The sequence below is a fragment of the Hemicordylus capensis genome, chromosome 6 (assembly GCF_027244095.1).
Source record: "Hemicordylus capensis ecotype Gifberg chromosome 6, rHemCap1.1.pri, whole genome shotgun sequence".
In the NCBI taxonomy this organism is placed as follows: domain Eukaryota; kingdom Metazoa; phylum Chordata; class Lepidosauria; order Squamata; family Cordylidae; genus Hemicordylus; species Hemicordylus capensis.
In genome coordinates this window covers 70,263,068-70,287,709 of record NC_069662.1, presented here as the reverse complement: position 1 = coordinate 70,287,709, position 24,642 = coordinate 70,263,068, and the positions used below count along the sequence as shown (strand labels likewise).

At 44.2% G+C, this 24,642-nt stretch overlaps 1 protein-coding gene across 1 annotated transcript in view; it reads left to right on the top strand.

Annotated features, from left to right (window-relative positions):
- LOC128330203 (bromodomain-containing protein DDB_G0271118-like) overlaps positions 1–18,038 on the top strand; it is a 34,493-nt gene extending 16,455 nt beyond the window's left edge. Inside the window, exon 5 of the transcript XR_008310008.1 lies at positions 17,990–18,038. The gene's annotated coding sequence lies outside the window, so the exon portion shown is untranslated. The remainder of the gene's footprint in view (positions 1–17,989) is intronic.
- The last annotated feature ends 6,604 nt before the right edge of the window (positions 18,039–24,642 follow it).

Sequence of the window (24,642 nt, the reverse complement as noted above, 5' to 3'; positions counted from 1 at the left end):
GTTAGGCTGAGAGAGAAGTGACTGGCTTAGAGTTACCCAGCTAGTTTCTTTCTTTTTTTTTTATTTCAATTTTTTTATTAACTTTTAACAATAACAGTAACCATAACAATCATAATAAACACAGTTACAAGTTGACTTCCCGCGCACCTCTTTTCGTGATACCAACTATAAATTTTACCCTTATTGTAATATTAATTAAAAAGGAAAAACACAAATTTAAATCTTCCACCACCATTAATCTGCCCAACCTGCATTTCAAATTTCAAATCCTGCTGTAAGATCCATAGTAGGAAAATAATTCTTTAAATAAACCAAAAATGTTTCCAATCTTCCTTGAAGCGTTCTAAACTTTGGTCTCTGATCAGTGTTGTAAGTTTTGCCATTTCTGCATATTCTAAAGTTTTTATCAGCCAATCTTCTTTTGAAGGCAGTTCGTTAGTCTTCCATTTCTGTGCATATAATATTCTGGCCGCCGTAGAAGCATACATAAAAAAAGTTAAATTATTTGTAGAAATTGCTCCTTGTGTTATTCCTAGCAGGAAGAATTCTGGCTTCTTAGGGAATGTCACTTTAAATATCTTCTTCAATTCATTATATATCATGTCCCAATAGGCCTTGGCCCTCCCACAGGTCCACCACATATGAAAAAAAGTACCTTCAGTATGCCCACACTTCCAACATTTATTTGAAACATTTTTATACATTAATGCCAGTTTTTTAGGCGTTAGATACCATCTATACATCGTTTTGTAATAATTTTCCTTCAAAGCATAACAAGCAGTAAATTTTAAATCACTTTTCCATAGCTTCTCCCACGCTGCCATTTCTATATTAAGTCCAACATCTTGAGCCCATTTTATCATAGTTGTTTTAACCAATTCCTCTCTAGTCTCCTCCAAAAGTCGTAATTTATACATTTTAGAGATTAATTTTTCATCGTCTTGACATAATCCCTTCTCAAAATTCGAAATCTGATCTTCAAATCCAACTTTAGGGTCTTTCTTATACACCTCATTTAGCTGATAGTACTGAAACCAATCTCTAACCAAGTTTTGTAATTCAGTTAAAGATTTTAACTTACAATCGTTTCCCTGAAAATACAACAGATCTCTATATGTACCCCCAGACATCTGCATATTTACTTCTTTACGTGATAAAGCTTCAATCGGGGATATCCATAACGGAGTGTTTGGTTCCAACCAATTTTTATATTTTAACCATACCCTCATTAAACTCCTTCTTACACAGTGATTCAAAAAATCTTTATGTACTTTAGTGTTTTCATACCATAGATAAGCATGCCATCCAAACCTTCTATCAAATCCCTCCAGATCAAGGACTCTAGGGTTTCTCAATGTTATCCATTCCTTTAGTCATGTCAAACATACAGCATCAAAATACAACCTTAAGTCTGGCAAGGTAAGACGACCCCTTTCCTTTGCATCTGTTAAATTCTTAAAATTTATTCTTGGTCTTTTCCCCTGCCAAACAAATTTAGCTATATCCTTCTGCCATTGCCTAAAACAAGTCAAGTTATTAATTATAGGAATAGTCTGAAAGAGAAATAACATTTTAGGCAAAACATTCATCTTCACCACTGAAATTCTTCTCATCAAAGATAAATTCATTTTAGACCATCTTTGCAAATCTCTTTTCATTGAGTTCCATGTTTTAACATAATTATTTGAAAACAGCACAGAGTTATTATTTTTTAACCAAACTCCCAAATATTTCACTTTCTTCTCCACTTTTAACTCACTTATTTCACCAAATCTATCTTTACTTTCCTGATCAATATTTTTAGTCAGAACCTTAGTTTTAGTCTTGTTTATGTAAAATCCTGCCAACTGTCCAAATTGCTGTATCTTGTCCAAAAGTCTTTCAATCTTATCGATTGGATTCTCTAAAAATAACACAACATCGTCTGCAAAGGCTCTCAGTTTGTATTCTTGTCTCCCGATTTTGGGACCATGTAATTCATCATCTTCCCTAACAGATCTACAAAGCACTTCTAAAACCAATATAAAAAGCAATGGAGAAAGTGGACAACCTTGTCTAGTCCCTTTTTGTATTCTACAATTGTCTGATAATTCTCCATTTACAATAATCTTGGCATATTGTTCCGAGTAGATAGTTTTAATTGCTCTAATGAAATGTTCACCGGCTGTTATTTCCTCTAATAAACCCCACATAAACTGCCACGAAATATTGTCAAAAGCTTTCTCTGCATCCAAAAAAATCATCGCCATCTGTTTTTCATTATGTTTTTCATAATACTCCAATACATTCAAAACTGTTCTAACATTGTCTCTCAGTTGTCTCTTTGGCAAAAAGCCAGCTTGATCCTCATGAATAAAGTCTCGTAGTACCACTTTCAGTCTTCTTGCCAAAACCGCAGCAAAAAGTTTATAATCATTATTTAAAAGTGATATTGGCCTATAATTTTTGACTAATGTTAAGTCTTGATCTGGCTTTGGGATTATTGTAATATTTGCATATTTCCACGAATCTGGCATAATCCCTTTTTGTAAAATGTCATTCGTAGTCCATTGAAGAGGTTGTAAAATTTGATCTTTGAGTGACTTGTAATACAAAGCTGAGAGTCCATCTGGCCCAGGGGCCTTGTTGGATTTAGCTTGATTTATTGCTTCTATTATTTCCATAACTGTTATGATTTCTATTTGTTGAAGAGAAAGTTTTGGAATATTTTTAGTTCTAAGAAATTGCTTAATTTTTTTATCTTCTACTATTTTGCCTTGATATAATTCCGAGTAATATTTTAAAAATTCCATCCTTATTTCCTTTCCATTATAAGAGAGCCGATTTTTAGTAAATATTTTAGATAAAAATTTTTTCTTCCTCTCAAGTCTAATTTTCCAAGCCAGCAACTTGCCTGGTTTATTTGCAAATTCAAATGATCATTGCTTGATATACTTAAGATTTTGCTCAAGTTCATTTGCTATTAGCATAGAGAGTTGTTGTTTTAAGATCTTAATAGCTTGAGAGATCTTCTTCTTATCTTTAGTCCATATCAATTCTCTTTTCTTTTTGGAAATCTGCATCAGTAGTACCTCTCTTTTCAATCCTCTTTGTTTTTTAAAATATGCATTTTGCTGTATGAAAAAACCTCTCATAACCGCTTTGCTTGCATCCCAAACAATTTTGTTGTCCAATCCTTGATTTAAATTCAATTCAAAATAATCCTTTAACTTCTTTTTGGCTTTCTCAACCACATCTGGTTTTTTCAAAAGATATTGATTCAGTCTCCACCTAAATGAGGTCGCTCCTTCCTTCTTCCATGCAAAACAAATCGGATTATGATCTGAAAATGTCCTAGGTAGAATGTCCATTGTTTTCATATGAGTTATAATGGTTTGGGATGTCCAGACCATATCTATCCTGGAATGTGACTGATATCTTTCCAAAAAGTAGGTATATTCTTTTGCATTTGAATTTTTAATTCTCCATAGATCATAGAGATCCATATGATCTACTAATTCAAAAAATGCTTTAGGAAGTTTACCTTGTAAATTCTTTTCTGATAAATCAGATTTTCTGTCCAAAACTGTCGAGACAACTCCATTAAAATCTCCCAATAAAAGCAAATTAGCATTTGATAGATCTGCCATCTTTTGATCCAAATAGTTATAAAATTCAACTTTCCTTTCATTAGGGGCATAGATTCCAATTATCACTGTTTTAATTCCAGATATTAAAACTTCCAATGCTAATATCCTACCTTCTTCATCTTTAAAAATCAATTTAGGTTCAAATTGTTGTTTGACATAAAATACTACTCCTCTTTTTTTTTTTTTCTTATCTGAAGAAACAAATTCTTGTCCCAGGGCTCTATTTACCAAAAATTTCCGATCATGTTTTCTAATATGAGTCTCTTGTAAACACACTATATCCAAATTTTGTTTCTTAAGAAAGTGGAAAACCCTGTTTCTCTTAATTTTTGAATTCAGACCATTTATATTCCAAGATATAAATCTGTAAGTTCGTTTATAATCCATATAGAGTGACTTAAGTTATATGTTTATGAAGCAGAATGTTCAGAAGATAAGTCTTTTTTGTATTTCCGCCAGAATTCTTGTGCTTTCAGGAGCTCAGTGAATCTATTCCTCTTGCTCTTGTAGAAGAAGGAGATTCCCTCTGGTAATTCCCATCTAAAACGTATTCCTTTAGCATTTAATGCATCAACCAAAAATTTGTAATCCTTACGTTTTCTTAGCATTCTGGCTGGAATCTCTTTCAAAAATTTTATCTGATGAGTTTGAATTGTTAAGGTTGTCGTAAAGTGAGCCTGAATGAGCCTCTCTGCTATTGATTTGGTGGGAAAATGTACTATGCAGTCTTTGATTAATTTATTTCTTGTTGCAAAATCCGAGTTTACACGAAAGGCTGTCTCAATCTGGGCATCCATCTCATCAACCGTAATTCCCAAAAGTGATGCAAGTTCCACTCCAAGTAATTTCCTAATGTTCTCATTAGGAATTCCAGGAATTCCTCTGAACCTTAAAAATCTCTCTTTTTGTCTTAATTCTAACAAAGCCATTTGATCCAGTAATTTTTCTCTGTCATCTTTCAGTGATTGCACATCTTTTTCTACAACATCAACCCTTAATTTAAATTCTTTATTGTCCTGTGCCAATTTTTTGACAGTCTCATCAATATTTGAGGTCCTATCACTTATCTCAGCCATATTTTGCTTCATTTGGGTTACATCAGAAATGACCTGTTTGAGGTCGGTGGCATTTGATGCCAAGGCAATTGCATTTGACTGCGAAATTTGTTTCATCTCAATCAACGTCTGGTCCATGGCTGCAGCTACTTTAACTTCCCCTGCACTTGTATCTGGAAGTGAAAGTTTCCTTGCTTGTAGATGTGTCTGGCTTAGATGAGGTTTCTCCCTGCCTTTCATGATGACATGAAGGAGTTAAAGAAGAAAATTCTTTGCCCAAGTATGTTGTCCTTGATCTCAAAACAGAAAGTAAAAACCTGAGCTTGTACTCAAATATAAACAATTGTGCAGCATATCAGTGGCCGTCAAAACTTTCTCACGGTAGCGTGGAGTATCAAAAAAAAAAAAAAAAAAAAGACAGCAGAACGTCTCTTCTTTAAACTTGAAGAACAACAATCCCCACTGATAGAATTCTTTCCAGATATTAAAACCAGCAACTGAAGTTTCCAATCTTAGTAGTTAACAAACAGAAGAAGAAGGAAGGAGAAGGGGAAAAAAAAGAGAGAAAGTCCTCTCTTTAATTGTAATCCAAAAGAGAACTTACAGGCTTATCTGCGACGGCTTTCCCAGAAACGCAGGAGAATTCATCAATCACTGAGTCACTAAAGAGGTGAACTTCTTTGAACTTTTCACATTAATTATATCCAAGCCAAAGAGACTGTCCGCTCGGCAGCTTTAAAATTCCTGAGCAGGAGATTAGCAAAGATGGACCCCCTTTTCCCTGCTGGTGAACTTGAGACAATAAATCGTGCTCTTCAGCCCGATCCACATATCAAATTACCAGCATATGAGAAGACGTGGGTTATATTGAATCAAGCCTTTGATCTAGGATGATGAAGGGAGGATTTTGAAGCCTCAAAATCCTCTTTTTCTTCCTGCTCAGTCCTCCCTTGTCAGAGAGGCAGCCACTGCGTTGGCGGTCCCAACCGGAAGTCAGAGTTACCCAGCTAGTTTCATGGCTGAGTGGGGATTTGAACTCGGGTCTCCCCAGTCCTAGTCCAGCACTCTAAGCACTACATCACGCTGGCTCTGCCTTTCCCTCTATTGCTCTCAAAATCCCAATTTGAACAATTTCAGAATATATCTAGTTTTGAAGAGGAGGAGAACAAAGACGAGGAAGTGAGGTCTTCACTCAGGAGCCAGTGTCTGAAGTATTTGTGCTATATAACACGTAAACTCAGCCCAACGAGACACACAATAACCGGCAGCCAGGTTAAGGTTGCACTTGCAAAATCTTAGCTAACAGCTGGGTTGGTTTGAAGGGTTAGGTAGGCGAGAAGCATCGGGATCCATGGGGATCCCGGCCTAACATCAGCTGGGCTGCCCTTGCCCGCGTTAGGCTGGTCATGAGAACAGTCCCATTGATTCTCAGGCCCAAGATACAGAATTCTTTAGACATTCACCCACCTAGCATTGATTATTATCTCAATCATTTTCAACAACAAATTGACATGCCTAGATCTTCCTGTCCAGTCTTCTAGATTCTTGGCTCAGTTAGGATGTTGGATAACAGCTATCTTTATATGCATTGACAGTAATAAACTCAACTCAACTAAAACTAAGACATGCCTATATATCTCAGACCAATCTCTTTTTCTTATAACAGAAAGATATTGTCTTTCAGAGTTTCTTATGGCCGCCAAGAGAGCCCAGAAGCTTGCAGCACATCAAGCACTCTCGGACGCATTTCAAAAGATCCTGCTTGTTGTTCTAGGCAAGGCCTTTTCCTTTTAAAAATAAAAACACATTTTTAAAATAATGCTTCTATCCCACTCTTACCTGGGGTTCCAAGTGGTTTCCATCCACAGGACGGATCAGATCCTCACCTGCTTAGCTGAGTTTCTCCCAGACCATTTTCTGAGTCCTAGGTAGAAGAGCAGAGACACAAGTTACTGGCTTTAAAGCTTGGGATCTTCTCCAATGATGGTGGGAATTGTGGAGGAGGAGACTCGCCATCCAGAAATGCATGGTGACGAAGGCCAAGGGCAGCAAAGAGTGGGCTAAGGCATTCTTCATCCAGATGAGATGGCTCCCCCATGAGGCAAGGTGAGGTGACAGTCTCAGGCGGCACTTATGCCCAAGGATGGCAAGTGTAGGCACCCTGCCCCCTGCAGGTGTAGTCTCACCTGCCTGCTACCACCGCCTCCCACCAGCTCCTCTACACTCTGTCACCCTCCTTTCAGGTGTCCTCCCCTTTATCCTGGCCCCGCTCCTGATGCAGACAGTGGTCTCTACCTCTTCTCCATTGCCCAGCTGCCTTATCTTTTGAAAATTTATTTAATCTATTTTAATTGATTTTGACATTTAGATCCCGCTCTTCCTCCAAGCAGCTCAGCGTGGTGTACATGCCTTTTTTTATCCTCACGACAACCCTGTGAGGTAGTTTAGGCTGAGAGAGATATGACTGGCCCAGAGTCACCCAGTGAGTTTCATGGTGGAAAGGGGATTCAAACTCGGGTCTTCCTGGTCCTAGTCCAACACTCTAAACACTACACTATGCTGGCTCTTCTGGGCATGTCACTGTATGAAATTGCAAGTCAGCGGTGGAGTACAATGACTTATGTTGTATCTTCTGATGGATTTTTCACATTTAGCTGTTTTTGCAGGGTAAAAAATAAATAAAAAATAAAAATAAAAGTAAGATATGGGGGTGGGTGGGGGGGGGCGAGACTGAGAAGTCTCTGAATATTTAATTGAAAACAGACTGGAAAATGTGCTGGCTTTAAAAACAAAAATCATCTAAAAAGGCTTATAAGTGGCTTGTTTCAGGGCAGAAAATTACAAAAACTTCTGGAACAAGAATATTTTATTTATTTTCATTCAATTGATGTGAATACCGGTTCGTCCCTGGGTCCGCCTTTTTGCCAATCAAACAGACTCAGTGGGAATCAATTAGAGGCAATTTTATTTGTTGCTGCAGCCAGCAAGGTAAATCAATGGGCTATTGCTCTGCATTGAAATACAAATTGGTTATAGGTGCATCTTACATTTATACAGACAATCTGAATGATGTTGACACCCTAGACATAGTATGCTTGGCAACAAAATGGTGGACTAAGTATCTAGTACGCATGCGAAAGATTCATTGTTCATCTGGTGATCACTCCTTATTTGGTTACATCCTGTTTTCTTTAACTGTCAGCAAAGAACAGTGAGCATTCATCTGGTGCGAACCAAGTTTCTTTAGATACAATTTAGTGGAGAAATGACGTTGATCATGTGAGGCCGTGTCCTTGCGCTGGCCTGAGCTGGGCTGGGCTTACTTTAAGTTTGAGTGAGGTATTCTAAGTAAAATGGAGTTACTTTGGTTTTCTAAAACACGTCAATTCCCCCCTTAAACACTGTATCATCCTGAATCTTCAGGATGCCTTAATTAAGGTTTGTAAAGGTACAGCTATATGTATGGGTCTTACATTGTGGCAGAATTACCTTCCTTGCCCATAAATCAATAGGCTCTCCATATTAGTTAAATGAAAGTTCTAACTGTTTGGAAATATTAATAATAGCATAAACTCTTAGATGGAACTCTGTGTTTCCTGTGGCTAAAGGGTTTGGCACATGTGGTTTTGGGATGCCTTAAACATTTGTGATGCATTAAGCATAGTTTTTACAGAAATGGTATGTGCTAAATGGGCTGTACATATGGCAATAAAACTAGATACATTGCATACAACATCCTAGAGCTACAAACATAATTATTATAATTCTATACATCACCCACACATATCCTTAACCACCCATATCTGGCATGATTTGATATAGAAAAAAGTTTTATACATAACAGTAAGGTGTACATATAAAGATCATACAACTTATAGCAAGCAACATTGTTTTAAACCATCTTTATCCCAAATAAAGTATCAATAACAGTCTAGCAATGTGGAACCAGGTGCTTCTGGAAATTAATGGGTTATCAGCTTGTGGAAAGCGATAGCAATGACAAGTCATGTACAATCACATTGATTAATACAAGTGTCTATAAAATTGCAGGTAAAGCTTGGGCCAGCTTAATGTCTTAGAGCAAAAAAAGGGAACCAGTAACTTGGGGATAGGTGCAGACTTTCAGGTAAATGCTTTGGTTGAAAACAATGAGATGATTGGCACAATATGTAAGTGAAACAAGTGAGGTCCATGTCATTACAGCACAAGAGATAGCAGGGTTTTCAACATAATGATAGATAGCACATAGTCATTACAAGAAAATAATATAAGAAAGTGGTGCAAATCATCAACTCCCACCCCCCTTAGTGTTCTCTAAAGTCTGTCATGGCCAAAAAGGAAGCCATGGAGAGCTTTAGAATTCAAAATCTAAAAGTCCTTGGTAAGAAAAACATTTTAGTCCTTCAGTTGAGAACCAAATGCTCTTGTACAACGTTGCAGGATTTTGGCTATCCTGATCCGTGTTGTTTTGGCTTGTTTGGCTAGTGTCCACAGACAAGCTCAAATGTTCATGTGTTTGGGAGCCTTGACTCCCCCCTTGTGGGCAATCTGAAATAGTGTCCTTGGCAGAGTTTTGAAATAGTGTCTTTGGCAAGGTATCTTACCCAGGTAGGATGGTTCCAGGGCTTCACAGCTTGGGAAAATGCTGTTGCATGTATGACTCCAGAGAAAAGTGAACAAATTGGCTTGCTTGTTTGTTGTCTATTCCTCTCCTGCAGCACTTAGGAGCAGGAAGATGAACTGTGCATTAGGCCTTCTTCCTCGAACACAGGACAGGGTAGTAGATGGACGTCCTGTCACCATTGGGTTGGACTGGAAATGCAGATAGGGACTGCCCTCTGGTAGCTGCTGCTGCTGATGGTTGGTTTCCCTGGGTCACTGTTGATGGAGACTCCCTTGGGATCACATTCTGGCGATGGATCCAGGTATTCCTTCGATCTGGGAAGGACCAATCCTTCTTGGAAAGACAATTCAAGGCACTGTTGGTTGCAAACCTGTTTACTTGAGAGAAAGACAGGCAAGTGAGTTGCCAATTCCCTCCCCCCCCCCCATGTAGGGACAGCATCCTGAGACTAAGTCTCTGGGTGCCAACCATTAGCACAAAAGGAAAAGTCAAGTTTTCAAGGCAAATAATACAAAGGATGGACAAAACCTGAGGCTAATTCAATTTGGTCTTTTGGCATTTTTTCCCCCTTTTTCCCGATTTATATTTTTGTTTCCCTGTTTGCCTTGGGGCCCCCTTTCCCTGAAGACCAGAACAGGGGATGATGTCTTCATTTAAGGCTTGGTGGCTTGTGTTGTAGGCTGGTTTCTGATCACGAGAACAAAACAGCAATCCTGGGCAAAAGCAAAGCAATAAAATCAAAAAGAAAAAGGCATTCACATTTTTCACCCCCCTTGTGAGTTTGGGGTTTTGAGGAGGCATTAAAGCCTTTCAGGTCAAGCATAGTCACTGCTAACAAAGTCCAGTTTCCATGTGGCATCTCACATTCTCTTCTGCATCCTGTTCTTCCTCCTTACAACAACCCTGTGAGGCAGGCCAAATCATTTGAGTTGTAGGCTCTGTGTTGCCCAGCAAGTGTCTTGGCTGAATGAGGATTTGGACTCGGGTTTTCCCGGTCCTATTCCAGCACTCTAATCACTGCACTATGTTGGCTGACAATCATACTTACAGTCCTTTGTCAGGGCAATCAATCTCCATCCAGTATAACTGACTTCATTCTCCACCGTCAGTAACATCTGGCTTTGGGATCTTCATCTCGGTCACGTGTAGATAGTTGTGGTGTCCCAGTTCTCCATCTTTAGCCTCATAATTAACAAGTCACTGATGGATTCAAGTTTGGGTTTGACATTTCTGTAAAGCAAAAACAACCTCTCGAGACAAGGAAAAAGATTGCCCACACAGGTAAAGTCAATCCCTGTCCTCTGTCTACCCACAGCTTGGGCATTACCTGACTTGGTATGTCCAGTGAGATACTATACCTTGGTAAAGTAGGATTGTTTACTACACAAATTACACAGGCTGTTGCCACATGTTCTGCAAAAGGGTACATCCAAGAGGCACAAAAGTGTCTTTGTATTGACTAGGAAAAACCAAAGGATTGGTTCTGCAAGAATTCCACATCCATCTGCTGTTCTTTACCAGCCATCCTCTTCTAAATGCGCCCCCCCCCACTGTGGTGCAAAGTCGATGTCCTTTTTCTGAATATTGGGGTGGGGGGGTTGTGCCAAGATAGTTAGCACAGGAATCTAAGATGCTTGGAAACAGAAACAGAAGGAGCAGCGGTTTTAGCTGCAGCATCTGCCATCCAATTACCCTTTGTCACTGGGTCATTTCCCTCTGGTGACCTCTGGTATGGATGACTGCAACCTCTTCTAGTAGTGTAACAGCAGTCTAGAGTTCTGATATCTGTGTCCCATATTTTACTTCCTTGTTTCCCACCGTTAAAAATCTTCTTTCTTTCCAAGTGGCTCCATGAGTTGTGTAAAAATTACCTTGAAGGTGATGAGCTCTGCAAGCTGTGCTGAGATACCTGGAGAAAGAGCATGGTCAGTCACTTCTCCATAGCCAGCTTACGTTGTCCATCTTACATGAAGCTGCCTCCATCTGTGTACAGTTCATCTTTAAGATCAGGATGGCTTGGCATAGATGCAGTCCACAGCTTGCAAGCAATCATGTTCTTGGTCTTCTGTAGGCTCAAAAGGAAGTAAAGTAGCTGGATTAAGAATAAAGTAGTAGCCATGGAAACCCCAGAATTCCCCAACAAAGTCACATGATATTCGGTCATGTGTGAGGGAGTCAGCCATCTACTGCCCCAGACTAATCCCTTTTAGCTGGGAAATTTCCAAGGTGAATTGCAAACCGGTGCTTTGGAACTCCTTGCCACTTGCAGGATTGGCAAAACAAAATTCCTTTCATAAAATCTCATGTCTGGGGTTTTAGGATTCAGCTGCTGTGAAGGCAAAGCAGGGCTGGTGGATGAGTCAAATTAAAAAAATTTTGAACCTTAGACCATTTGATCATTAGTTCTCAGTTTACATCAAATTCAGCTAGCAGAAATGTTGCATAGATTTTGCAAAAACATGACAGTAATACAATTAGACTAATTTATCTTAAAATCCATTTTTCCTTCTCACCCACAATTACAAACTGCTGTTCAGAGAACCTCTTTCCCCCTCCCATCCAGAAATGGGCGGAGTTGACATTGTTCATCAGGGATCAGCTTTCATTTGTGAGGAAGAATTTGGAAGGGAAACTTCCGGTTTAGAGAAAAGTTTTTTGTTTTTTTGTTTCCCCCCCCCTCTTCAGAAAATAGGTAAGACAGACCACGCCAAGGAAATCAGTAAACATAACATATAAAGGCTTATGATACTCAGTAGTGGCAGAAATATAACAATCAACTTAACATAAGAATGAATGAAATAGAGCTTGCTCTCATGCCTAATGCATTTAGCCATAAGCAGCACTTCTGCAGAGGTGGGAAGATTCAGCCCTCAGTTGGCCAGCTGACCGCTGAAAGCTCCCCCTGCTGCATAACTGCTAATTTTGGAATTCTATGTCAGAGCAGAGAAAGTTTGGTCTGGAGCAGTTTACAGAAAAAAAACACATGTCACTAGAATAAATACATTCACAAATACAACAGAATAAACAGAATAAATACAACAGAAACCTCATCTTCACAGAGATGAGCTATAAGATTGATGTGGGTTGAATTCCTATACAGAACCAGAGCTTTGGGCTCCCTCTCAAAAACATGCGCGCACGCACACACAGAGAGGCTTGTCTTGTGTATTTCACAGAACAGAGGACTAAACAAAAGAAAACTCCGTATGAGTCACAAAGAATTTTATAACATTTTCAATATGTTAGCCATAAACTCAGTTAAGAAAGTAGCTTAAATAGAACAAACTTATCACAGCCATCCATAAAAACAACCTGTAATTCTATATTACCTTTCCACATCACAATCTTATAACTTACTGGTGCTTTTCAAGCATTTTTCTTTTTGTTGTTGTTAACAACCTCTAACCAAAATCCTTCTACGTGTCTCCTTCTAGTTTTTTCCCCCTTTTGTCTGAAATTCCCATATGCATTCAAAACTCCATTTTCTTTCCTCTTTTCCAACTCAAGTAGTTGAAGAGAGATAGAAAAAAAGAAAAAGAGAACAAAAGCAGCCTTTTGTTCAGAGAAACTTTTGCAGCTAGAACACTGTTATCTTTGGGCTTGGTTACAACAGGACAATGGCAGAGACTGTTTGCAGACTGTTTGCAACACAAGGACAAAGTTTGGAAAAAGAACACAGAGACAACATGATTTTAGCAAAAGACAATCATTTTCCCCCTCTTTAATAATTTCCCCAGACCCCTTGTTTTCCATAGCATGTTGGAAAGGAGAAGCTGCTTGGGGCACTTGCTATTTCTACTTCCCATAGTCCCCCGCCCCCTCGTTTGCTCGTGCTTGGGCCGTTTATTTTTGACTCAAAGTCGCCCCTCCCTTGGGCTTTTGGCTTGTTGCCCCTCTCTTGGGCAGTAAGCTTAAGATTGCCCCTCTTGGGCAGCCCTTCTTCGGCTGTTGGGTAGCCCTTCTTCGGCTGTAAGATTTCCCCCCTTGATTGGGCTGAAGATTGCCCCTGCCTGGGCTTTTTCCCCTTTGCCCCTCTTGGGCTGAGGAGAACCAAAAGATGTCTTTGGATTTCACTCTCTCACTCACTCACTCTCTCTGTTCACACTTTCATTCACTCTTGCCTCGATTCCCAGATGTGGCGCATTGTGACGACTGGCGCATCCCGGGCCCATGAGAATCCTCCACAGACAAAATGCTATGAGGTGCGCTGGATCTCATTGTCCCGTGACGGGTCAGATTGTCCACCCAGAGTCACATCCGACTGTCACGGCACCAAGTTGATGTGAATACCGGTTCGTCCCTGGGTCCGCCTTTTTGCCAATCAAACAGACTCAGTGGGGATCAATTAGAGGCAATTTTATTTGCTGCTGCAGGCAGCAAGGTAAATCAATGGGCTATTGCTCTGCATTGAAATATAAATTGGTTATAGGTGCATCTTACATTTATACAGACAATCTGAATGATGTTGACACCCTAGACATAGTATACTTGGCAACAAAATGGTGGACTAAGTATCTAGTACGCATGCGAAAGATTCATTGTTCATCTGGTGATCACTCCTTATTTGGTTACATCCTGTTTTCTTTAACTGTCAGCAAAGAACAGTGAGCATTCATCTGGTGCGAACCAAGTTTCTTTAGATACAATTTAGTGGAGAAATGACGTTGATCATGTGAGGCCGTGTCCTTGAGCTGGCCTGGGGTTACTTTAAGTTAGAGTGAGGTATTCTAAGTAAAATGGAGTTATTTTGGTTTTCTAAAACACATCACATTCATTCATAAATGCACTTATGTTCAAGTTGTTTTGCAACCCAGAAAGTCTGAGTGAGAACTGTGAAGCATGTGCTGTGCTTTTATTTTATTTTTCTTGTGTTTGAACTGCTCCCCAATAACTTGCAGGGACTTCAGGGTAAATCTGGCCAACATGTGAATGCAGCACCTCTATTCCAGAGGAGATGTGTGTTAAAGGGCTTTAAAAGCCTGGTGTGAAAAACCTCCTGGAATCAAACTTTTCTGAATTTGTTCAGAATTCTGAGAAAACAAACATAGGCTCACCCTGCATGGTCGAAAGTCTCCTTTGCTAATCTCCAGCGAGGGGTCCATTTTAATCATTAGCCTTGCTAATGTGTTCTAGGCATTAAAAATAGCATAAATATATAGTACTCAATGTATTTCACTATATACTGTGAAGTGTGCATGTGTGTATTCAGTGAAATGTATTTCCAGGCAGCATACGTATTTTGAAAGATCTGACTTAAATCCTTGGGGGCCTGTGGTGTGTGGAGGCCCTGGACTTTGAGGGGCTCTGGGCCCATTTTAAAATCTCACCTTGGCCCATTCCAACCTTGCTATGCCTCTGAATGGCTCATGTTTTCAGGTTTGGATCAACAAACATATCTAGATGGTACAGTGTTCCTTTTAACAGGGATTTCCAGATATTGTTGACTACAAGTCCCATCATTCCTGTTTGGACAGGGGCACAATTTCAGTGCTTGCCCTAGGTGCCATTTTCCCTGGTTAGGCCTCAGGGCCTGGGGGTGGGGTGTGTGTGGAAATTCTCTCTCACCAGCTCCTCAGTGAAAGTACACACTCCAGAGCTGCCTGGCTACCAACTTTCTAGCCTGCTGCTACCAGTCTGTGTGGACAATAGTTAGAAGGATGGACTGGACCAATGGGCTGACTCAGGAAAAGGCAGCTTACTAGAAGGTTGCTAGATCTCTTGTATGCCTTTTCTTCGGTCTTCAGCACAGACAAGTGAGAGCATCAGAGCCCAGGGCAAGAGGGAAGGGGGGAGCTGGCAGGCTCAGGGCAATACACATGCTTCAGGCAAAGAATCTACATTTCCTCTGGCTCTGCTGGCTTTAAACAAAGATCCGCAGTTCTTTTCCTGTTGCACCCTGCTGGCTTTTCTGGTTTCTTTTTGTTTCTGGCTTCTAGCTAAGCTCAGTCTCTGACTAGTTTTACAATATGTGTTTAAACAAATGAGCACATGCAAAGTGCAACTCTCTCTCTCTCAAATCCCCTGGGAGAAGGTAGGAACATCCTTAATTAAACAGAGAGAGACAACAACAGACCTCCTTTGGAGAAAAAGTACTGAAGAAGAGTCTCCCTGCCTCTGGCCAGCAGCACACACACACTGAACCCCGCCGTCTCGGCCTGCAGCCCCACTCCCCAGGCTCCAGCAGCAGTCTCCGTCTCCGTCTCCAGCCGCTGTCCTCCTCCTCCTCCTCCTTCTCTCGCCTCCTCAGCATGCCTGCCGGCTGCCTGCCTGCTTGCGCACCCCAATGTGATCACACCAGGCAGGCAGAGCGGTGTGGGCAGTCGCACGCACCCCCAACTGACTGAGTGGCTGTGAGAAAGAAGGGGAGGCAGAGCAGAGCAGCCCCCGTGTGCGTCCCAAACACCTCACCAGGCCAGGCAGGCTCAGCCAAAAGCCCAAGCGGTGGCTGCTGCTGCTGCTGCTGCTGCTGCTGCTGAGTGAGGGGAGAGCAGGCTGCTCTTGCCTCTCCGCTAACCTCGATCCCCCCCCCCCCGCCCCAGGTGTTGGTTTATGCAGATTTACACACACACACATATACCCCACGGAGAGAGAAGAGAGAGAGAAAAATAAAATAAAACAAAGGTAGTACCACAAAGTCATTACAAAGGTGGAAGGGGAAATCGCATTTGTCTGTTTTCCCCTTCTGACCAAAGGCAACCCCCCCACACCTGCACACAATCTTCTTCTCTCGTGATCATCCTGCTGCCACAAGCTCTGAGGGAAGGAGCCAAGAGGGAAAAGAATCACATGCTGTGGTGCAGGGCCCCCGCCTGCGAAGTTTATGTTAGCCATGGGGGTGCTTGGCGAAAGAAGGGTCTAATTTCTCCCCCCCCCAACTGCCCACCAATGTCTCCCTGTACAAGCAGCCGTGAGAACTGCTCCTGCTGAGAGGTGGCCGCCTCCCTCCGCTCCAAATCTGCTTTTCGAGGCTCTCTGCACTGCAGGGTAGGGCGCGTGCGAGACATACACACAAACACACGAGAGAGAGAGAGAGAGAGAGAGAGAGAGAGAGAGATTAGAGCAGAGGAGCAGTTTACTTTGTCTGGAGAGTGTGTGTGTGTTTGTATGCGGTTGATGCAAGAATGCAGCCAGCCAGCAGGGCAGGCAGACGCTGTGTGGCCTGCTGGACAACAAACAGCAGCACACAGCAGCAGCAGACAGCTCAGACAGCTCTCGGGCCCGGCCTGCGCTCTCCACCATCCAATGGGAGCACCCACCCGCCGCCCCCGTCCCATGCTGCCCAGAGATCTCGTGTGAGTGTGCTGCTGCTTCAGCCTGTGCAAGTGAGTGGTGGTGGTGGGGGTTTGGGTGCCACTGGTCCGCTCGCCGGCCACCCTGGATCCGCCTCTGCCCTCCGCTCCGGAACAATCTGGCTGAGTTAGGAGCAGATTTTCTGGTTGCTGCTCTGGATATCAGCCTGTAATAAATTTAAGGTGGCGATGATGATGATGATGATGATGATGACGATGATGGTGATGAACAACTTTGTTAGCTATCCCATAACAAATTGTTGTCTGGGTGGCTCACAACATGAAATGAAAACATGAAATGAAAACATATAACACATTAAATCATAAGAGACCAAAAGTGGCAGGGGTGGGGGTGGGGGTGGGGAGAGGAAATACAAAATGCAATACAAAGACATTTTAAAACTCTTTTAAAATCAGTTTTAAAAAATTAAATTTGAAAATCAAAATTTAAAAAGCCTGAAAAAACAAAAAGGTCTTTAGGTGGCATCTAAAAGAACAAAGTGAGGAAGCCAGGTAAAGCTCACTCGGGAAGTTATTCCATAAATGGGGTGTCAGCACCCAAAAGGCCCTCAACCTTTTAGCCACCCGCCTCACCTCCTTTGGCAAGGGCACCCAGAGGAGGGCCTCTGAAGAAGTACTTAAGGTCCTGGTTGGGACATATGGATCAAGGCACTTTGAACTTTGGGGCCGAAGTCCAGGGCCTCCACCAGGCTTCTCTCTAACATTGATTCGCAGATGTTGTTGACCACAGCTCCCGGAATCCCCAGCCAAAGGCCACTGCAGCCAAAGGCTATTGCTGGGAGTTGTAGTGAACAGTATCCGGAAATCCCTGCTAGAGGCAACACTGGCCTCCACACCCCTTGGGGGCCCCCAATTCCTTTTTAGTTTGTTTTGGGTGGTGTGGTCTCCACTGGCCCTCAATCGACCAGGCACTCAAGTATAACTGTGACCTGTTTCAGGTGCTTTAGAGACAGAGGGGGGAGAGACATGTGGGATGGGAATATATTAAGTTGTGTGTTGATACATTTCTGCTAGTGCATATCTGCATAAGTGTATCTGTTTTATATTCTTACATTCTTGTGAGTTCAGTTGCTGTTTGTGCCCTCAAGAACCCACGTATGAAAAATATTCCATGTGTCACAGTGTCTGTGTGTGTGTGTGTGTGTAGGGGGGATGATGCTTAAGTTGCGGGGTGGGGGTGAGGGGTGGGGTGCTCCAGAAACCTTTAGGTCCAGGCTCCAAAATTACCTAGGTGCACCTTTGCCTCTGATAGAGCACAGACTGTTTGGAGTAAAGGTGTATGTGGTTGATTTGTGTAGTGCTGTAAGCAAATGTGCTCAGGCTGGCCTAGATGCAGCAGATTCTCTTTAATGTCTGTTTTCATTCTGTCAGGTCCACAACACCACCCCTGTTTGAACCTCCATCTGCACCTCCATCCTCACCTCCATCCGTACATCGGTCCTTACCTCCATCTGCACCACTGCCTGCACCTGCATATGTAAATGGGGTAAGTGAATGTAGAGTAATCTGGGCCGGCTTCTTCCTATCATTAACCTCGTCATATTAGAGCTGGTCTGTAAGACAGCCTAGTACAAAGTATGATTGTCAGATACATTTTTATAAAGGCAGCTAATTTGCACATCCTTTTACTCATGCCAGTTGACTCTACCCTACATGAACCATCCACTCCCCCTTTGAGCAGACTTAATATGCTCTGCATGCATTGCAATATACTTAGGCTTAAAACAATCACAAATGAATCAGTTCCCACTAAGACATAGTCAGAAAAGAAATGGAATCTCTGCTTGTTAAAGGTGGGCCAGAGAAAGTTGTTTTGAGTACTTCACCCACTCCCAGTCTCTGTCTGGTGCGTGGGAAGGCTGACAGCAACCCTGGACAGGTAGGTGCCTGCCCTTTTCCTGCCAATGCTGCCAGGCCTGCCCCCCCGCCGCCCGACGAGGTCTCCTCTGCCAGCACTGGGTCTCCCTACACACATACTGCTGCTGCCGCTGCCTCCTCCTCTGATGGCAGGCTTGTCCCCGGCTGTGCTGTCCCCGGCCGGCCATACCCCTTCCACCCTGTGTCAGGACACCAATGCAGGAGGCATTTCCGGGGCTGAGCAGCATGTGTGGCGCATCCAACTGGAGAGTGCATTCTGTGTTGGCCCAGCTGGGGGCTTCTTTGCCCTGCTTTCCAGGGAGAGGAAGGAAGAACCCTACTGGGCCGGCGCAGAAAGCACTCGCCGACTGAATGGGCCATGCAGACACGTAATCTGGGTGGAGCAGGCAGGGCACGTGCCCTAGGCGCCAGTTGCAGGGGAGCACCAAGAGCTTACCTTGCCCCGCACCCAACCACCACAGTTTTTTTTTTTCCCCAGGGTTTGTTTGTTTGTTTGTTTGTTTTGTTTTGGAAAATCCCCCTCTGCTGGGTGCCTACTGCCACCCCCACTCACGCAGCCGCACAGGTCGCACAACAGAGATCTGAGTCCCGGCGGAGAGCCTGCGCCCCCGCCCCTACCCCCTTCCGAGCACTGACTTTCCGATTATTTTTAGGGAGCATTTGCTGCCTGAAAGCGTCTATTGCAGAGAGGGAGAGAAAGGGAAAATAGATGCTTTCAGCCAGCAAGCCTGCCCTGAAATGAGACTGAAGAGCTCCCTTCAGCTCTTTAGAGCTCGAGGCCATACTCCTTTGCATGTGATGTCATCATGTGATACATCACATGCAAAAGGGCGTGGCCTAGAGCTCTAAAGAGCCGGAGGGAGTTCTTCAGTCTCATTTCAGGGTAGGCTTGCTGCGTGAAAGCACCTCTTCACTCCAAGGTGTGCTCCTTATTCATTAAACAAAATTTTGCAGGCAAACCCTCTCCCCATCCAGCTCAAATCCAATCTTCCTTTCTTTGGCTGGGCTTTTCTCTGTGCTCTGTTGTTGGAGGAGATTAGAGGGGAGGGGGGCAGAAGAGAGTAGGTACTTAGCTGTGCTGGTTTGCCCTTCCAGCAGCTCATGGGTAATAGCTTTGCTGTCTGCTTTCGTGGAATAGGGAATTGCAAAAATAAATTGCTTTGAATAATTTGGTGAAGGCATAACTCTTATGCGAGTAGTGGTCATGTTTCATCTTTAGTGAGGTATTATAAAACTGTATTTAGCTTTTTGCACTGGGTTTTTTCTGCGTGTGTCCAGACAGTCAACAGTTGATGGTGACATGCTAGAGGGCTTTTTTCTTCTTCATTCCACAGATTAGCTGTAGGAGCAGTCTCATTGCTAAGATGTGCCTTCTACAACAGACACATGTAATACTTTCTTGGGTGTGGGTGGTTGTGATTCGAATTACACATGGCCACTGGCAGTTGCGAGTTTCAGCAGAGAAATGGGTGGAGTGTTTTTACCTCTGGCTGCTTTTTTCTCACATGGATGGAAAAGGAGCCTTGAGAGGGCAACATTAAGGAGGAAAAAAATAACTGCTGGAGGGAAATATCATGATCCTTTGCTTTTTGTCCCGTTGCTCAGACGTATAGTTTTTCACTTGCTTATTTTAATTAAAAAAGAAAAACAGTTGCGGTGACTGGTACCTGCATCTATTGCATAATGTTGATTTGCCTCTCTGTTCCACTGTAGTGCTTTTAGTGCAACTAACCGTTCTCAGCGTGCAACTGTTGACACTTATAGATGCTCTGCAACGCTTTCTTTTTTCCTTTTGGATTGTAGCACTGTGTTCTGCTTCCTCCTGTTGTGGTCCAGGCCTGATTTATATACTGAATATGCTCTTTAGCTAGCATACAAAATGAGGCCTGTCTCATAGTGTCACAAAGTGACCAAGTTATTTTATATAGTGACCATGTAGGATCTGGACGCAAGGAAGAAAGGAGATCAAACCAAACCTAAATGATTCAATGGGCTTTATTGAGTACAAAAGAATAACAACATCAATCTAACTGAGCAGAAAGCAGAACATTCTATCAATATTACAAACAGTATTTCAACCCTAACCAGCAACAATATTCACCCAGTGTTCCTAACTAACATATGTGTGTGTGTTAAATCTTCCTAGAAGCTAATACAACTCAGATACAGATGGAAAAACAGGGGGGGGGGAGGTAAGGAAGGCTGAGGGCTGGCATGGTTTGGGGAGATCAGGAATTAGTAGAGGGACGAGGGGAAAGGAGAAGAAGGGGAAAGAATGGAGGGATCCAAGGCTTGTAGAGGCAGCATATTACCAGGATCAGAGGCTTGAGAGCAATCGATCTTTCAGCTGAAGGAGAGAAGCTGTTGGCTGGAGACAAGTAGGGGTGTGCATTTCGGGTTTTCGGTGATTCGGCTCAGGACCCGAGCCGAATCACCCTTCTTCTGTTCTGTGCCCGAATTTTGCTGACCCGAACCACCCCCGATTCGTTTCGGATTCGGATTTAATCCGAATCCCAATCCGAATAGATTCAGATCAGCAAAAAGGACCCTGGAGCCAAAAGAGTGGGGTGGGGTGGTAGAGCCCACCACCAAAAGAGTGGGGTGGGGTGGTAATGGGTGTAGCCACCACCCCAATTTCAGGGGGGTTGGACAAAGGGCTGATTTTTTGTGATTTTTTGTAGTTTTTGTGTCTTTGGGGCAGATTGGGGGCAGAAAGTGTATCTGCCCCAAAAGAGTGGGGAGGGGTGGTAGTGCCTAATGGGTATAGGTTACCACCCCAATTTCAGGGGAATGGGACAGAGGAGGGTTTTTCTGAGGGTTTTCTTGGGTGCAGAGTTCTAGATTCATTCATTCATTCATCAAGCATCATACTACTCTCAACTCTAAATGACCCCACACTCTCACTTTCTCTCACTCTCTCCTTTATTACTATGATGAGTATGGGAATGAATCAATCTAGCACTCTGCTGCACCCAAGAAAACCCTCAGAAATTCACAAAAAATCAGCCCTTTGTCCCATCCCCCTGAAATTGGGGTGGCAGCCTACACCCATTAGGCACTACCACCCCACCCCACTCTTTTGGGGAAGATCCACTTTCTGCCCCCCCATCTGCCCCAAAGACCCAAAAACTTCAGAAATTCACAAAAAGCAACAATTTGTTCCATCCCCCTGAAATTGGGGTGGCAGCCTACACCCATTAGGCACTACCACCCCACCCCACTCTTAGGGGGCAGATCCACTTTCTGCCCCCCATCTGCCCCAAAGACACAAAAACTTCAGAAATTCACAAAAAATCAGCCCTCTGTCCCATCCCCCTGAAATTGGGGTGGCAGCCTACACCCATTAGGCACTACCACCCCACCCCACTCTTTTGGGGCAGATCCACTTTCTGCCCCCCCATCTGTCCCAAAGACACAAAAACTTCAGAAATTCACAAAAAAATCAACCCTCTGTCTCATCCCCCTGAAATTGTGGTGGCAGCCTACTGCACCCATTAGGCACTACCACCCCACCCCACTCTGCTCCCACTCCAAGTCCAGCAACAGTGCCCTGCCCTGAACCTCACCTCATCCAAACTTTTTTGGCCCACTACAGTCAACAGACAGGCACAGCCAGGAGGGAACACGCATAGCATGTGGAGGACGCACGCAAGACAACAACACTCCGCAAGTGGAGCAGCAAGGCTTGGCATGTTGCCCCCTCCTAGCCCACACAGCTTTGAAGAGTAATGCATGGATGATGATGGCAGATAAGAAGAGAATGGCAGCACGCACGTGTCTCTGGACATTTCTTTTCCGCAACCTGTCTGACTCTGTGGCATGTGATCGCCACATCTATGTATGGGCAAGCAATCTTCAAATAAAATGCTGTCAATCAACTCTCAAACATGACCCGATCTTCATTTGGAAACATAATATATCTCCCCACACACGCACAGGCACAGTGAATTGCACCTGTCCTGTCCTTTCCCGGGCCCCACGCGACCACACCACATCACACAACACCACCACACACGACGAAGAGGTCTCTGCAACAAAGCAAGCTAGAATTTGCAGGCTTTTTCGGATTGCATCCCAATGCATACCGCAGATACTGGGCAGAAAGACTGTGTGCAATCACATGATACAACATTACCACTAGTTTAGAGTCTAGACTAGTAATATGCCTTTATTCCCCTGTGTGTGTGCACTGTGTGGGTGTGCTCACTCACTCTGCAAGAGGGTTAGGGCTGAAAGGGTTGTGTCGCCTCAGGTTGCAATGTGTGCTCTCTCTGTCTGCGTGAGACAGACATTTGTGTGAGGGCTGCACCAGCATCAAGCTCATCATTGGCGACACAGCTTTTTTGGGGGGAGGGGAGGGGGGTGCGTGTGTGCTGCTTCAGGCACAGCAGTAGTACTACTCCCATTGTGGCCAGAAAAAGCAGGCAGCAGCAGAGCAGACCATCTCACTCGGCGGCGGCGGCGACAACCTATAGCTCAGTAGACCAAGGCAAACCACATATTTGGATTTGAACAGAGGAGAGCATGAAGATTAAGAAAGAACATCACCTGACCAGCAAGCCAAAATCAGAAATAAGCACATCACATTGAGAAACGCAGCAGACAGACTTTTTTTAGATTTCAGCTTCAATGCAATTGTTCATGGGAGGAAGCAATGATGACAGTTTTAGCAGGCAAGCAAAAGCTAGCAATTAGCAGCAAGCCCTCTCAGTGACAGTGTGTGTGCCCCCCTCGCCAGGAGTCACAGGCCCATTGCACAGAGGCACTACTCTCCCCCAGGGATGTCCCTTCCAATCCTGACTGTGCCCCCCACACATGCACACGCAGCAGTCTGTCTCTGAGGTTGTGGATAGATGGTGTGCTGCCCTATGGCCCAGCCTTCAGCACTGGGCAAGTGGGTGCTCCCAGCATTGGGGGGGGGGGGGACCACAGATTTCTTCTGCAGAGACAGCGACTACAGCTCCCATTGTCCCTAGTCTTGATGGTGGCCAGCCATCGAGACAGTGGGAAATGGGAGTTGTAGTCTCTCTCTGCCACATCTGTGGTAACCCCTCCCTCATGCTGGGAGCACTCACCTGGCAGTCCACATCCCAGGCTGACAGTGCAGCGGTGCCTGTCTATGCATGCGTGACTGGATGTGCCAGCAGCACTAAGGGGCATGTTTTAGTGTCAGGGTGGTCTTAGAGGGATGGACTGTGACACATCTTCTGACCGGGATGAACTGCCGTGGCGTGGGAGGCGCTGCATGGGGGGGGGTGACGCGAGTCACTCGCCCTCCACGGCCAGTTCGGGGTAGGCCAGCAGGGGGAGGTTGGCCTTCAAGAAGACGAGCTGCTCGACCAACTCAGCATCCAGGCGTGAGCGCAGAGGAGTCACCACGTCCCCGGCCATGGAGAACAACCTCTCGCTCGAGACGCTGGTTGGCGGGCAAGAGAGAAACCGGACAGCAACAGACGCCAAGTCCGGCCAGACTTTGCGACGCGTTGCCCAAAAGGGGAACGGCTCACTCTCCTCGTCTTCCGTCACCTCCTCCAGGTACTGCAGAACAGTCTGCTCAGCACGGCTGGGGCGAGGGACAGGCTCCTCCCGTCTCCCCGGCATGAGACTAGCATAGCCCCTGAGCCACCGGGTGGTGGTTCGAGGTCGCACTGGCTGCTCTGCTGGTCCCACTGCTGGAGAAACCACGCCGCTGGACTGGGAAGAAGTGGGGGGTGGTGGCAGTGCTGCTGCTGGGGGTGGGATGCGCAGTGCCAGCCTGCGACCAAGACCCCTCCTCCTGGTCGTCTGCTGCATCACCTATCCCTAGCCTCCTTTCCTCTTCACGCTTCACGTGTTCGACCAGGAGGTCCCTCCACCTGGGCAGCTCGCCAGGAGGCACAGCGCTGCCCTTCATCCTTGGGTCACAAATGCATGCCAGGACATGCCATGCAGATGCGGCCCATGGTGTCTTGAGCCGCTCAACTAACCCAGTCCTCAACCGACCTGCCAGGGCAATCACAACCCCAGTGGTCAGAGTGGTCTGGAGATCGCTCATTGCCTTCTCCAGGAGAATAGCAGTGGGCAAAGCCAGGCTCAGCGTGGCGGTCTGAGTACACAAGTCGTTCGTAGCAGAATAGAACGGCTCTAGTACTAAGACCAGCTCGCGG